The following is a 16,168-nucleotide window of genomic DNA, read 5'->3' as shown; positions in this document are numbered from 1 at the left end:
TAAGTCAATAAACATTTATTTATTGTTTACTTTGCATTAGTCAGTGGAATGCATACTGTGGAGTAAATCTGACATTATCTCTCTCTTCTAGAAACTTTGAGGTGATGGCATAGAGTCACATACGAATTTTAAAATATGGTAACTGCTATGATCAAATAGAAAGGGTTATTAATAAAGACCAGAGAAAAGTGTTATAATTTTACAAGTGAAAGCTCTTCAGAGGTGAATGCCTAGGTAGTTCACTAGGTTTAGAAGGGGTGTATTTGCAGAAAACAATTTCAAGTGGAAGGACAGCATAAGCAAAGACAGATTTTTATACAAGATCATTCTGGGAATATACTAAAATATCAATGTTGCCTTCTACTGAATAAAATAGTTATGCATTGAGGTAGGCTAGGTTATGTTGTATTAAAAAAGATAAACATAAAATGAGACAAAGGATCAAATTCACTATGTTTAGTTCTATTTTATATGAAGTCCATTATATTTCTAGGCACTTCCCTAAGGAATTTTCCTCTATATTACTTTTTGGTTTTGAAGCTGCATATCAATATGTGCCTCCATAATTACTGATGCAGTAGAAAGATTATAATGACTTGCCATTGTATCATTTTTTTTAGATAAGGTTTCCCAGTATAACTCTGTAGCCTCAAACTCATGATCCTCATGCCTCAATTTCCACTGTGCTGGATTACAGGGATGAACCACCTTGCCCAGACCACTTGCTCTTGAAGTCTTCCACCTGTACATGACCCACACAATTTTACTCTCATTTCTTTTGGACACCAAGTGGAATTACCTAACTTCAAAATGTAAGGTAAGTACTGTTTTCCCATATTACTAGAGGTGATGGAGAAGTAGTTAGCAATGAACAGTAATAAGTGCAATAATGTATGAAATCTCATATAGGGATATTATAATTTTAATAGAAATCAAGTATTGTATTTTCATTTTAAAGAATAATTTCCTACTGAATGCTTTCTTAAATTATTACTTCTGCATTTGCCTGCCACTGCTATGCCCATGGGATCATACTGATGATTACATTGGGTACTGCCATTGCTGATGGATAGAAATTCCAAGAAGTGAAAGTAATATCATAGTGGTAGAGACAGAAAATAAGCATATTAAACCAGTAAAAATACAAAGACTATTAGATAACATAGGAAAAAAATAAAGCAGGCAAATATAATATGAAATATTGGGGGACATAAAATATTTGATAGCTTAGAGAATAATCAACAAAAAAAGGATATGTGAAGGAAAGAACTGAAGAAATCAAGGAAGATAGTCATCTGCTAAAAATATTTCAAGAAGAATGCAAAATTATTGCAAAAGCCTTAAATGTGTTGTCCTCTTTTCTGGATTAACTTAATTTGCCATTAGTTTATTTAACTCTATTTTCTGGTAACAGTGTCATTCTTCATTGGTTATACCCATTTTATAATGTATAGTATATACCCATTTTTAAGATTGCATTGGTTGCTGTTGGTCCTTTGAATTTCACACAAAATTTAGATTGTTATTAATCATAACAAGACACCTCCTGGAGAGTTGATGGAAATGTTATTGAATCTGTAGGTCAATACATAGACAGTTTATATTTTGATAATATTTAAATTCCAATACACAGCACCCTTCATTATCTTTAACTTTTTATTTTACCCTTTTCATGCTTTTAAATCACCATAATTTGTAATTTTATTTCACATGCTAATTAAATTTTATCTAATTGTCTTTTTTCTATTTTTTCCATACTTTCTAAAGACATTTTTATTTCATTCACTGTCCACTGTATTTATTCTATTTCTTGTATCTGCTTTTAAATAATATTTTATCTGCTTTGTTTGTTTTGTATTGCCTTATGAATGTATAACTTTGTTATACTTTACATCATCATAGCCCCTTTTATTCCATTATGATTGGAGGCGTTATTGTGGTTTTTAATATTTTTTTAAGCTGCATTTCTACATCTGGCTTCTTAATAAGTGGAGTGTTGTTACTGTTATTTCCTTTCTTCTTCCTGAGTGGTCTGTAGGTCAAATCTGACTCCTAAAATACACTTGGTAGGGGCTTTTCTAGAGAACTGCATCCTGAGCACAGTTGAAAAATATTGTGCATTATTCCAGTGACAACCTAGTCCTACTTGAACATTGGTAGGTATTCAACTTAATAGGGGAACTCAAAAACCCAAGCAAGTGACCTTTCCACAAATAGGTTTGTTGGATGTGTATTGTAGCTCTGCTCCAGGATGTTCACCACCAGTCCATAGTAACAGTAAAAAAAAACAACACAATAATTGAAGACATTGCACATTAGAAAGACATCAAAATAGTTCATACCCATATACTTCCAGACTGTACATTGTTGACTAAACTGGAGAAGCACCCATAAAGGGTGCACTCCATATACTCTTGATTTCAACATACAATCCTTAACTTCCAGATCCACCCCACCCTGAAAGACCTACAGAAAAAGTGGAATAGCAAATGCCAAATTAAAATTCAATTAGTGAAAGCCAATGAAACCACAGGGAAACAGAAAAACAATCTTCACACAGACATAAACTCAACAGTGCACAACAGACTGGTGCCTGACAGCACATGAATAAGGAAGGTCGCACTCTAAGAAGTCCATCACATAAAAATCTATGATGCACAACAGATGCACAAATCTCAATGAAAAAGCACTAGTAAAATGAATAAAAGGGCAACATACACTACTCCAAAGTTTGTAGTTTTTAAATAACTGAATCCAGAGATATTGAGGCAGAAGAAATAATGGATGAAGAAATCAACATCATAATTTTAAAGTGATTAATAACTTCAAAAGAGGATACAAATAAAGTACTGAATGAAGTAAAAAAAACACTATAGGATGTAGATGAGAAATTCAGCAAAGAGACAGAAATTCTGAAATAAAAACGCAACAGAACTGTTAGGCATGAAATACCCAAAAAGATAAATTTAAAAATCAATGAAGAACATTATTAGTAGTCCAAGAGGAAGAAAGACTATCAGGACATGTCGACATGGTTGATATTGCATTCTTATTGGAAGAAAAAAAAATCCCAAAATATTGTGACCACAATATTTATTCAAGATTTCTAGATCATTACTAAGAGACCAAACATATGAAATTTTGCTATATAAAAGGGAACTAAAATACAAACTAAAAGTATAGAAGACCTATTCAGTAACATAATAGAAGAAAAATTCCAAATTGAGAGAACAATATGAATGTCCAGTTAAAAGAGGGATTTAGAACCCCCAAGTAGACATTATGAACAAAGAGGATCTCTCTTATTATTTGATTATATTTTATTATATTTATTATATTATATTATATTATATTTCACTATAATGTAACTAAATGGCCAAGAGTACAGAACAAAGAAAGTTCATTAAAAGCTGGGAGAAATAATCTCAAAATCAGAAAGGCAAACTCATAATAGAAGATTCATCAACAAAATGCTGAAGGCTAGAAGAGCAAGGAGCACTACATTTACAGCCTGGGTAGGAGGGAGACCCACTAACCTAGGTTACTATATCCAATGAAGATAACATTTCAAACCTAAAGAGAAAGAAAATACTTAAAAGAATACTACATGCTGAAGAGGAAGAAAGATATACACAATGATGAACTAGGGAAAAATTAAATCTCAAAAGGAGAATAGAAAAGCAAATGAGCGTCAGGTAAGAATTAAACATTACTCACTCAACAAGCTATAAAAGCTGTAAGATGAGTAAGGGGAAAAATAGGAATGCTGAGTATAAAAAACAACCAGAAAACAAAAACAAGAAGCAAAAATGTAGCAATTTTGCATACCTTTTAAATAATAACCCTGGCTATAAATGATCTTAAGTCTTTGAGAAAAAGATGCATGCATGCTAATTGCATTAAAAAAATACCGAGACTCAACTATGTGCGTCTGAAAGAAACTCACTTCACTGGCAAAGAAAATCACAACGTGAAAGTAAACTGTTGTGAAATAACAGCTAAGCAAGTGGAATCTGAAAGCAATCATGGGTTCCTATAGTCATACCAGTGAAAGCAGACTTCATGTCTAAATTACTCAGAAGAGACAAAGAAGGTCATCATATATTAATAAAGGTTACAATTTCTCATGAAGACACAACAATTATAAATATGCATGCACAGAACATTGGTTCATCCAACTTCCTAAACAAGCATTAGTAGACATAAAGGGACACAAAGATCCTGATGCAATAATAGTGGGTGACTTTAATAGCACAGTCTCACCAATAGGTAGATTATTCAGAAAAAAAAAATCAACATGGAAACTTTACATTAACTGAAACACATACCAAACAGGCATAGAGATATCTAAATAATATTTCTCCAGTGAGATCTATAAAACATTCTCCACAGATACATTTTAATTCATCAAGCAAATCAACAAATACAAAAAAGAAATAACTTGTATCTCTTAGATTGTAGTGTAATAAAACTAGAACTCATCAGCCTGAGTTCTAGCATATAAACTTATATAATATATAAGCATATAAACTTAAATAATACAATTTTTTCAGGTGGTGTGATCAAATCCAGAGCATTGTGCTTGCTAGGCAAGCACTCTATCATTGAGGTATATCTCCATATCAGAAATGAAAACAAAACTTATTGGAAACTATGGAATATATTGAAGGTGGTTCTTTTTTTTTTGGTGGAACTGAGGTTTGAACTCAGGGCTTTGTGCTTGCCAGGCAGGTGCTCTACCAGTTGAGCCACATCCCCAGCCTTTGAAGGTGGTTCTAAGAAGAAGGTTATCCTTATGGGTGCTTAATTAAAGAATCAGGAAATTCTGAAAGACATAACGTAATGATATACTTCAAGGTCTTAAAACAGCAATCCAGAACCAAAGTCTGTAAACAAAAAAATAATAAAGATTGTGGCAAAAATTAATAAAATTAGAGTTTAAAAGAATGATATGGAACAAAGACTCAATGAAGCAAAGAGTTGATTTGTTTGAAAAGATTGACAGACCCTTAGACAAACTAATGAAAAGAAAGAGGGAAAAGAGCCAAATTAAAAAGAAATAGAGCTGAAAAGAGGATATTACAATAGTTACCATTGAAATTTAGAGGATCATTACAGATGATTTTTGAAAACTTCTGTTCCAATAAATTGGAAAATTTACAATAAATGAACAAATTTCTCATTTCATATGACCTTCCAAAATTGTACCAAGAGGACATAAAAATTCTGAACATGTAATAGCAAGCAGTAATAGTCTTATAACTAAGAAAAGTCAAGGGCCCAGGCAGATTCACTGCTTAATTCAACCAAACTTTTAATGAAGAAATAACATCAGTGATTCTCAAACTATTCTACAACATAGAAATGGAAGAAAAACTTTAAAAATCATTCTACAATGCCAGTATTGCTCGAATGCCAAAAACTGGATAAGGTCACAACAAGAAAAGAAAACTGTAGACTAATATCTTTGATGAACATAGATGTAAAACTCCTCAATAAAATACTTGCAAGAATAATTCAACAATATAATAAACAGATAATACCATGATCAAATTGGTTTCATTCCAGGGATACAAAGACTGTTCAACACACACAAAGCAATAAATGTAATCTAACACATAAACAGAATTCAGGATGAAAGTCACATCATTATTTCTATAGATGCAGAAAAAGCTTTTTCATTATTGTTTTATTTGGGGTTCACTGTAACATTAACCAAAGTTTTTACAATACATCATAAGTGAATTGACCCCTTCCATTTTTCTCCATTATCCCCCTCCCTCCATTCCTGGAAAATTTCCAACAGGTCTCATTCTCATTTTTCCATTTTCATTCATGAGTGCTTAATACTTCCACCATATTTACCCTCATATACCTTTTCTTTATATCTTCTCTCTCACCAGTGCCAAACCCTAACAGGACATGTTTTACCTTCCTGTTCTCCACTTTTAAAAAAAAAGACATTTTTTGTATAAGAGAGCTATACAGGGAGTTTCATTGCGAAGTTTCCATTTATATATGTATTCCACCTTTATTTTGCTCCTTTCTATGTTAGTATCCTTCTTATGATGATTTCAACAGGTTTGAAAATTCTATATTCATTCTTGTGTAGAAAGCACATCAACCATAGTCACCTTCTTAACTTCCTTCTTTTAAGTGCCATTTCCTATTAGTAGCCTCCCCTTAGTGTGATCTGTTTTTCATAATATTGCTTGTATTTGTATTTGGCCTACATTCCACATGCAGACTTTGGCTTTCTGCACCTGGCTAACTTCACTTAGCATGATGTTTACAGTTCTATCCATTTACCAGCAAAGGACAAAGGTTCATTTTTCTTTATGGCTGAATAAGATTCCATTGTTTATAAATGCCACATTTTCTTAATCCATGCATTAGTTGTGAGCCTCTTGACTGTTTTCATAGCTTAACTATTGTGAATAATCCTGCAATAAACATGGGTGACTTACACTCCTTTGAATATATCCCTAGAACTGGTATGGGTGGATCATATGGCAGTTCTCTATTTGTTTTTTTGAGGAGCCTCCATACTGATTTCCATAGTTGCTGTATAATTTATATTCTCACCAACAGTGTATGAGTGTTCCTTTTTCCCCACATCTTCTCCAACATTTGCTGTTTGTGTACTTTATGGTAGCCATTGTAACAAGAATGAGATGGAATCTTAACATCTTTTTGTGGTACTGGTGCTTGAACTCAGAGCCTACACTTTGAGCCACTCCACCAGCCCTTTTATGTGATGAGTTTTTTTGATTTAGGGTCTCACGAACTATTTGCGTGGGCTGGCTTCAAACCATGTTCCTCCTAATCTCTGCCTCCTGAGTAGCTGAGATCATAGGTGTGAGCCACTAGCACCTGGCCTTAATGTGGTTTTAATTTGAATTTCCTTTATGGCCAGGGATTTTGAGCATTTCTTCCTGTGTTTTTTGGCCCTTTGTACTTCTTCCTTTGAAAAAGCTCTGTTCAGTTCATTTTCCCATTTCTAAAATGAGTCATTGATTTTGGGAGGAGGTTAGCTTTTTGACTCCCTGCAGGTTCTAGTTATTAATCCCTTGTCAGATATATAGCTGGCCTCTTCAATCTGGTGACCACTTATTTTGTTGTGCAGAAGCTTCTTAGTTTCATGTAGTTCCATTTGCCAATCCTTTCTCTTAGTTGCTAAGCCATTTGGTTTCTATTTAGGAAGTTATTGCCATGCCTATTAGTTATAGTGTATTCCCTGCTTTGAGCCACAGCTACATCATCTTGAAAAAGGTTTGAAGTTCAGTTTAAGGAAAAGAACCCCACTTCCAAGACTTTTCTCCTTTGGATATTTTTCTTGCACCTCTGGAGAACCTAATAGAGTATCGTACACTATAATGCTCATGATTTTTTCTTATAGTTTAATAATTGTATTTAACATCCACTGTTTATATAACTGAGTGGCTTTTTAAATATTAATTAGAAAATGCTGATACAAAGTCCTATAGATAATTGAAACAAGATAAAAAGGTCAATATACATTTGAAGATTGAGTAGAGGATAAAACTGCCTTCTCAAATATTTATGTGATTATGTTCTCTTAAATGCATACATGAGATAATTAATACAGCCACTTGGAAAAAGAATTTGGGATTGGTATAATTTCACTCTGCACATCAGATTAAATATCAAATGGATCAAAAATTAAAATGAACAAAATGAAACCAAAGATATAGGATAAGAAAATATTTGCAAATACTTTAAAATCTCTAAATAGATAAAGCTTTTCTAGCTATAATACAATTTTTATGACATAATGGGATATCACTGTAGGATTGAGAATCAGTTAATTTTTGTTACTTTTACAAATTCCTTTTAGATGATACTGGCATTTGAACTCAGGACCTCATGCTTGCTACACAGGTGCTCTACCACTTGAGCCATGCACCCAGTCCTTTTTTGCATTAGCTATTTTTTCAAGTATGGTTTCACCATACTTGATGCTGCCATTAAGCAGGTAACATAGGGTTGCACCAACATGCCTGTCATATTGATTGAGATGGAGTCTCAATAGCCAGAATTACAAGTGTGAACAACTTTGTCAGTCTTAAGTTGTCTTATTATTTTTTTTAAGAGAGTAAAGTTTTTTTTGGCAGAACTGGGGTTTGAACTCAAGGCCCATGCAGTTTCACACCATTACTGCAGGGAGAGTGTGGCAGAGCAGGTACACATCAAGGCATACCAGGAGAGAGAAAGAGACAGAGAGACAATGTTCATTACTTTGAAAATTTCTATTCATCATTTTATTGGCAATCCAGCTCAGTACTATGCAATAAGGCAAGGAAAAATGTGTAAGAATTAAAAGGAAGAAATAAATCAAATTGTATGACAACAAAATTATGTACAAAGAAAAAATTACATTGTCTACAGAAAAATCATGAGAATTGATAAGGCAAATGCAAAAAGATAATGGGGTAAAATTTAATGCCCCAAATCATTGCATTTCTTGATGATAGAAAGAAATGTTTATAAAGTATAATTTGAAATATGGTGCAATTTAAAGCAGCATCAAACCAAGTATTTACTTGTAACAGAAGATGTTTTATACATGAGCCAAAAACAGTGCATGATTATTGTCCCTTAAATTGTTCGCTGTAGTCAGCAAACTATAAGCTCCTTTTGCCTCCCAAACTCAATTTTTTACATTCAATTATTTTAGAAAAAGCATGAAGAAGCAGGAGTTTATCCATTAGAGTATTTCTGCTTTGCATACTATGAAAAACCTTACCCCACATATGCATTCCATTGATAAGAAAGTCTCCAAGTTACTACAACCTTTTTACCTTGCTTTAATCAGGGGCTTCCCACTGGTTCAGTGACATCATTCAATATTTAATTTCCTTCTATGACTGCCTTCTTACTTGGGATTTTCCTTCCTCTCTTCCCCATCTGGATGGTGCCCTGTGTCCAAGTAAGCCTCTGGATTGTCTCATACTCTAAGGGACTTTCCTTCCTTTGAAAAATTTTATAAGCACTCTCCTATTAGGTTGTGCCTTACTACATTTCCTGATCGTATCTTTTTTCTGTGATGCCCCTAAATACCTCAAACCTCTATATTTGTAGAGAAAATATGATCTTCTAATCTAAGATAATTTTTTCAAAACTCAACAGAAATAAAAGTTAACCATTTCTCAATAGAGCAATAGATTTAAGTATTGCCATCAGAATAATAGTACACTGTTTATGTGGAATTAATCTCATTTCAAATGTACAATATGGGAAAAGGTCTAACAATAATACATATGATACCATTGAAGAGAAACAATTTGTTTTGTGCATTTATTTTAGTGCTATGTTGCTTAGTATAATATTATTGTACTTTGGAAACTACAAATAGATAACTGGAATGTGACAGAATGCTTGCAGAGAGACAAGCTCAAGTATAATTACTATTATAAGTTGATATTGTAGAGACTTGAAGAAAAATAGTTTTTTTGTGCTGTGGGTGTGGCTCACAGTGGTAGATCACGTGCTTAGTAAGTGTGTGGCCCTGGATATATCCCTGAGTACTTCCAAAAACAGAAAAAATAGGCCTTTGAGTAAACAGTGCCCATCTGTATAAAAAATGGGAAAATTATCTGAGATCATTTGAAAAATACAACTAAGAGGATGGTGGATTAGAATATTCTACAATTTGCCTCTGTGAATGAGAAGAGTCAGTTTAACAAAAGAGATACTGTAGTCTGAGGCAAGAAAGAAATTGCTGATTTGGGAATCACAAATGAGGAATAAGTCAACTGAAAAGCATTGAGAAACAGAAAGGTTACAGGGAAGAGATTGAAACAGACCATAATTCCAACTTGGACTTCCTGGGGGAGGGAGAAGTCAAAGGTGAAATCAAAAGGTAAGCCTTGCAGACCTAGATGCAAGAATCAGCCCACACATCCCACAATTCTTAAGCCCAGTGCTGAGATTCGGTGTGACTATGACTACTCCTGAATGACAAGGTAACATTGGAGAAGAAAGACAATCAGTCACTCTCCATATCTCAGACTGCTATAGCCAGGGACCATATTGAGAAGGAGCCTGTTGTTTGAGACTGTGCTACTCTGTGGACATGAAAATAAAGAACAATGGCATCTCAGGGACTTTGGGGAGACCCTGCCACAGTGTCATGATGAAGGGAAGGATATGATGTGGATCTGTTGAGAAGTTTAAGCATCAGGGAGATTAGGCACTGAGTGGCAAGATTGTCAGTGGGGAGAAGAGAGTTTCATTGCCTGAGGATCACAGCTAAACAGAGATCCAAGCCCATAGCTGGGTGAGTGTTCAGTCTCCAGCTTCCAGCTGCATGAGGTTGTTACCTGATGAGACTGGGGGCTCTGAGTCCAAGTCACACAGACCATATGATTTTCCAGTCTTCTCCTTTCTCCAGAATGGTTAATACTGGGCACAGTTTAAAATCACAGAAGTTTACAGTGCCTGATCTCTTCAGTTTTCTTTCTCCAGTCAAGAAATCAGTACTGTGTTTGCTCCTCACCTAACTTTGATGCATTCAGGGGACATTGTTAAGCTTGGATGTTTTCTGATGATGGAGGCACAAACTGAGGCCTGTGGAGAAAGCAGGAATGTCCCTGGCACACAGGCTGCAAACTTCCTTCTGGCCAGCAATAGCTCCCAGTACACTAAGAATGGAAGTTTCTAAATAAAAACAATACTAAAGTAAAAAACTTACCCTTGACCACCATAGCCTTCACCTTCCTTACAGCACCAACCTATACACTAGAAACTACAAGAAAATATAACTAGATTCCTTCTCTGAGTGATGATGGGGATGGGTGCCAGTGACATGCTTTTGTAGGTAAATATTTGGTTAATGAATTATATGCCCAGTCCAATGATGGAAAACTACATGTCAGTTCTGCAGCTTAACAACCATGCCTTTACATTGAGAATACTTAACTAAAAAGATACAGGTGATTAAAACCTGCAACCGATGTCTTGGCCTCAGATGGAAACACAACCCAACAAAATGACTCCTATAAACACCAATAATTCCATATTAATCAATTCCAAAGATAGTGAAGTGGATAGAACTTCAAAGAATTCAAAAGAGTGATTATAAAACTGACCAATGAAATTAAAGAGGACACAAATAAACACATGAATGAATTTCAAAAGAATACAAACAAGTGGCTCAATAAAATGTGGAGGAAAATGCAATATCTGAAATAGGCATTCAGTGAAGATACAGAAGATACAGAAATACTGTAAAAAATCAAATTGAGGAAAAATCCAAGATGGCAACTAGGGTATGGAAGCAGAAAGCCTAACCTCCATGACTCCTAAACCTCCCAAAGAAGTCAGAGCTACACTTGGGTAGCTCTGACTGCTTCTAGTCAAAATAATAACTGCCATCACATTACATGCAGGAAAAAATTCAAAGACTGACCCACAAATCACCCTTTAATTGCACCTAACAACTGCGACTTGCTGTATAGCCAGCAAGGAGAAACCCTCCTTTCCCATGACAATTTTTTTTCTTTCTTCTTTTCTTTTTTCTTTCCTTCTCTTCTCCTTCCTCCATACAGCAGAAATAAAGCACCAACCAGAATCAAACCTTCAACACCCTGAATCCCTAGCCTGTGGAAAGCTTCCCCATACTACATTATACTGAGAAAATTTGAAGCCATTTCTCACTGCTGATGCTGATGCTGCCACCACCACAGCTGCTGCCTCCAAACCTGCCTGCTCGTCATTTGATAGAAGAAACAGGTGAGTACCATGCACCTTGTGGAACTCCCCCAGCCACTCCCGGAAATATAAACCAGCCCAGCCCCTGGGCAGACTGATCCCCCCAACAAAACTAAGTAATAAACAGTGAACTGTAATCTAGCATGACAACAGAGTGGGCAGGTGGAATGTTGAAAGTGCACCAGAGAAAGTGGGAGGGGCAAAGAGCTAATCTCAGCACAAACTATCAGTGAAGTGGAAAGGCAGTGAAGACTGAGAGTGTGTGTTGTGGGAGACAATAAGCCACTCCTCAAAGCAAGCAGGTACTGGATCACAGAGCTCATCCCCTGAGCCAAAGAGCAGCATCTACAACAGAACTGCCCCACCTCGCTGGGGGAGGCCTGACCAAACAGCTGCAGCTGAAGGGTAACACAGCTATCATCTGGGTAAATCAATAGTTCTGAATACCCTGCATGATCTGGTAAGCCTGCCTCACCTCACAATTTCAATTAAACTGGTAGACAGAAGAATAAAACACTGCTCACAAGCCAATCACCTGGTGATACCACATCAGAGCTCTGCTTATATGCCAATACCAGGACTGCATGATGGAGGAATAACTGCAGAACTTAAACTAAGACTGAAATTCTATTGTTATTTAGCCTGTTGTTTTTTGTTTTGTTTTGTTTTTTGCTTGCTTTTTCAGGTTTTTTGTTGTTGTTTTTGTTTATTTTGTAGTGTGAATTTTCTATTTTTATTTCTAATCCTATTATCTTTTTTCTTTCTATACTTTCAATTTTACCATCATTATGTTCTCATCCCTACTCTCATGCCCTTCAATCTCCCTTCTTCTCCTGTGCTAAAATCCATTTCTGTCCTTCCCAACAACTCATTCTGCACCTTCTCACCCACTCTCTCCCCCTGCCATCACCTTCCCTCCCATTCTCCCCCAACCTGTCACCAGACTACCCCAACCTCCCACACACTCATCCCCCACTGACCAATCTACTATACCAACTTTACACAATCCCAATTGCTGCAATCCCTGATACAAGCACCCTCCATTACAACAACAGAAATACACACAAACACACACAAGGACCACAAAAACCAACAGTCCCTATATTGCTTCCCCTATCACCCACCCCACTTCTGACCTCCATTTTAGTGCCATGTTATACAACCCACCAAATTTCTATAGCTAGTTACTCACAAAGAGTAACCACCCAACTCCCACTGCATATGGATATTACCACCAAAGGGTCTTCTACATAATATATAAACTACTGGACAGGTATTGAACCTGTGAGTTAGTGATCACTAAATTACAGCTCCACACCAGGAACAGAAAAAGCACACAACCCTAGCTAAGAACAAAGAGAGCCATAAAACAAAAATTAAATCAAGGGAAAGAAAGCATGTGACTAAAACCACCAAATAACCTATCAAGAATATAGTTGCACAGTAACAAGTGGAGCAGTGGGAAGAAGAAAAGGGACTGGAAACCACTCTTCCCAAAAAAATAATTTAACAAAGGATTCAGACGGAAATGAAGATAACAGATACCCAGTTCCTGACTCCAACAAAACAAAGATCAATGACACCAAGGAATCCAGCAATGACCACAATAACATCCTCAAAGAAGAAATACAGCAAGTAATCACTGATAATTTCATGGAGAAGATAGTAGACATGGTTAACCAAAATCTTCAAGATGCACTCAAGAAATCTCAAGTCACCAAAAACAAAGAACATGAGAACACATAGAAACAAGTAAATGAACTCATAGTAGCCCTAAATAAACACCAAATTGAAACAGAGAACTCCATAAATAAAGACAAAAATGAATTAAAGATGAAAATAGAAAATATTAAAGAGGAACTGAAACATAATATGGAAAAATCTCTGAAAAAAGAAACAAACAGAAACACAAAACACAGTGGAATGCCACTTCAGCAGACAAGAACAAGTGGAAGACAGAAACTCAGAACTTGAAGATTAAACAGAAATTAAAGAAAAAAATGAAAAACTGTTAGTCAAACAACTCAAGACCTGTGAAAGGAATGTACAAGAAATCACTGAATCCATCAAAAGACTAAAGCTGAGAATCATGAGCATTGAAGAAGAAGAATAGGTCCAAGCAGAAGGGATTCATAATATATTCAATAAAATAATAACAGAAAATATCTCAAATCTCAGAAAGTTACACCATTCAGGTACAGGAAGCCTCCAAGACACCAAACAGACTTGGCCAAAATAGAACTTCCACATGACATATTATCATAAAAACAATAACCACAGAGAATAGAGAAAGAATATTGAAGAAGGCTGTAAGAGAGAAAAACACAAATAACATATAAAGGTAAACACATCAAAATCACAGCAGATTTCACAAGGGAAACCTTACAAGCAAGAAGGGCATGTAGTGAGATATTCCAGGCACTGAATGAAAATAACTTCAACCTTAGGATATTCTACCTATCAAAACTGTCAATCAAAATCAATGGAGCAATAAAAATCTTGCAAAATAAGCAGAACCTAAAATAATATATGACCACCAAGCCACCACTACAAAAGATCCTCCAAGGAATTTAGCACACAAAAGATGAAAGAAATCAAAGCCACAAGAGGATGGGCAGTATCAAACCACAGGAGAGGAAAAGACAAGGCATAAGAGAGTAGGATTGATTCAACTACACACAGCCATATCCTTAAACAATGAAAATGACTAAATGGCAGGAATCACCACATATCTATCAAAATTAACACTGAATGCCAACAGTCTCAATTCCCCCATCAAAAGACACCATTTGGAAACTGGATTAAAAAGGAAGATCCAACAATTTGTTTTCTACAGGAAACCTGTCTCATTAACAGAAACCAACACTGTCTTAGGGTAAAAAGCTGGAAGAAGATTTACCAAACCAAGGGATCGTGAAAACAGGCAGGTGTAGCAATACTTATGTCAAACAAAGTAGACATCAAACTTATATTGATCAAACAAGATAAAGAAGGACACTTCATACTAATAAAAAGGGAAATACAGCAAAAGGAAATAACAATTATCAACCTATATGCACCCAATGTCAGTGCAAGCAATTTCATCCAACATACTCTAAAGGACATAAAAGCACATATAGACTCCAACACAGTGGTAGTGGGAGACCTTAAAAACTCCATATCACCAATTGATTGGTCATTCAAACAAAAAAATAGTGAAGAAATTCTAGAAAACATCACACCATAGATCAAATGGATCCAGCTGATGTCTACAGAATATTTAACACAATGTCTACACAATATATATTCTTCTCAGCAGCCCATGGAACTTTCTCCAAAATTGACTATATGTTAGGACACAAAGCAAGCCTCAGCAAATATAAGAAAATAGAGCTATTCCCCTACATTCTATCTGATCACAATGCATTAAAACTAGAACTCAACAAAAAACAACAGCAGAAAATATTCAAGCAACTGAAAAATTGAACAATAAATTGCTCAATGATCAGTAAGTCACTGATGAAATTAAAGAGGAAATTAAAAGTTTCCTGGAAGTTAACGAAAATGAAAACACAACCTACCAGAACTTATGAGACATAGCAAAGGCAGTTCTAAGAGAAAAGTTTATAGCCATGGTGCATATATTAAAAGGATGGAAAGATCTTAGATCAATGTCCTAATGCTACATCTCAAACTCCTAGAACAACAAGAACAAGCAAATCCGAAAACAAGCAGAAGGAGAGAAATAATAAAATCAAAGGCTGAAATTAATACAACAGAAACAAACAAAAAAAATATAAAGAATCAATGAAACAAAAAGCTGGTTCTTTGAAAAAATAAACAATATTGACAGACCCCTGGCAAACTTGATTAAAATGGGGAGAGAAAAAACCCAAATAAGTAAAATCAGAAGTGCAAAAGGGGATATAAGAACAAACACCACAGTAATCCAGGGAATCATCAGAGACTAGTTTGAGAAACTATATTCCAATAAATTCAAAAATCTTGAAGAAATGGACAAATTTCTAGATACTTATGTCCATCTAAAATTGAACCAAGTGGTATTAACCAGCAGAATAGATCTAAAACAGAGAAATGAAATTGAAGCAGCAACAGAGTATCCCAAAAAAGAAAAGTCCAGGACCTGATGGATTCTCTGCTGAATTCTATAAGATCTTAAAAAACAACTAATACCAACTCTCCTTAAACTTTTCCATGAAATAGAAAGGGAAGGAATACTGCCTAACTTATTCTATGAAGCCAGTATTACGCTCATGACAGTATTACATATCATTTACAAAGACACGTAAAAAGGAGAACCATAGGCCAATCTCCTTAATGAACATCAATGCAGAAATCCTCAATAAAATGTTGGAAATCTGAATCCAACAACATATCAGAAAGATCATTCACCATTACCAAGTCGGCTTCATCCCAGGGATGCAGGTGTGGTTCA

This window comes from Castor canadensis, chromosome X, assembly GCF_047511655.1.
Source record: "Castor canadensis chromosome X, mCasCan1.hap1v2, whole genome shotgun sequence".
Classification (NCBI taxonomy): domain Eukaryota; kingdom Metazoa; phylum Chordata; class Mammalia; order Rodentia; family Castoridae; genus Castor; species Castor canadensis.
The sequence above is the reverse complement of the archived record's forward strand: the minus strand, read 5'-3'. Positions refer to the sequence as shown.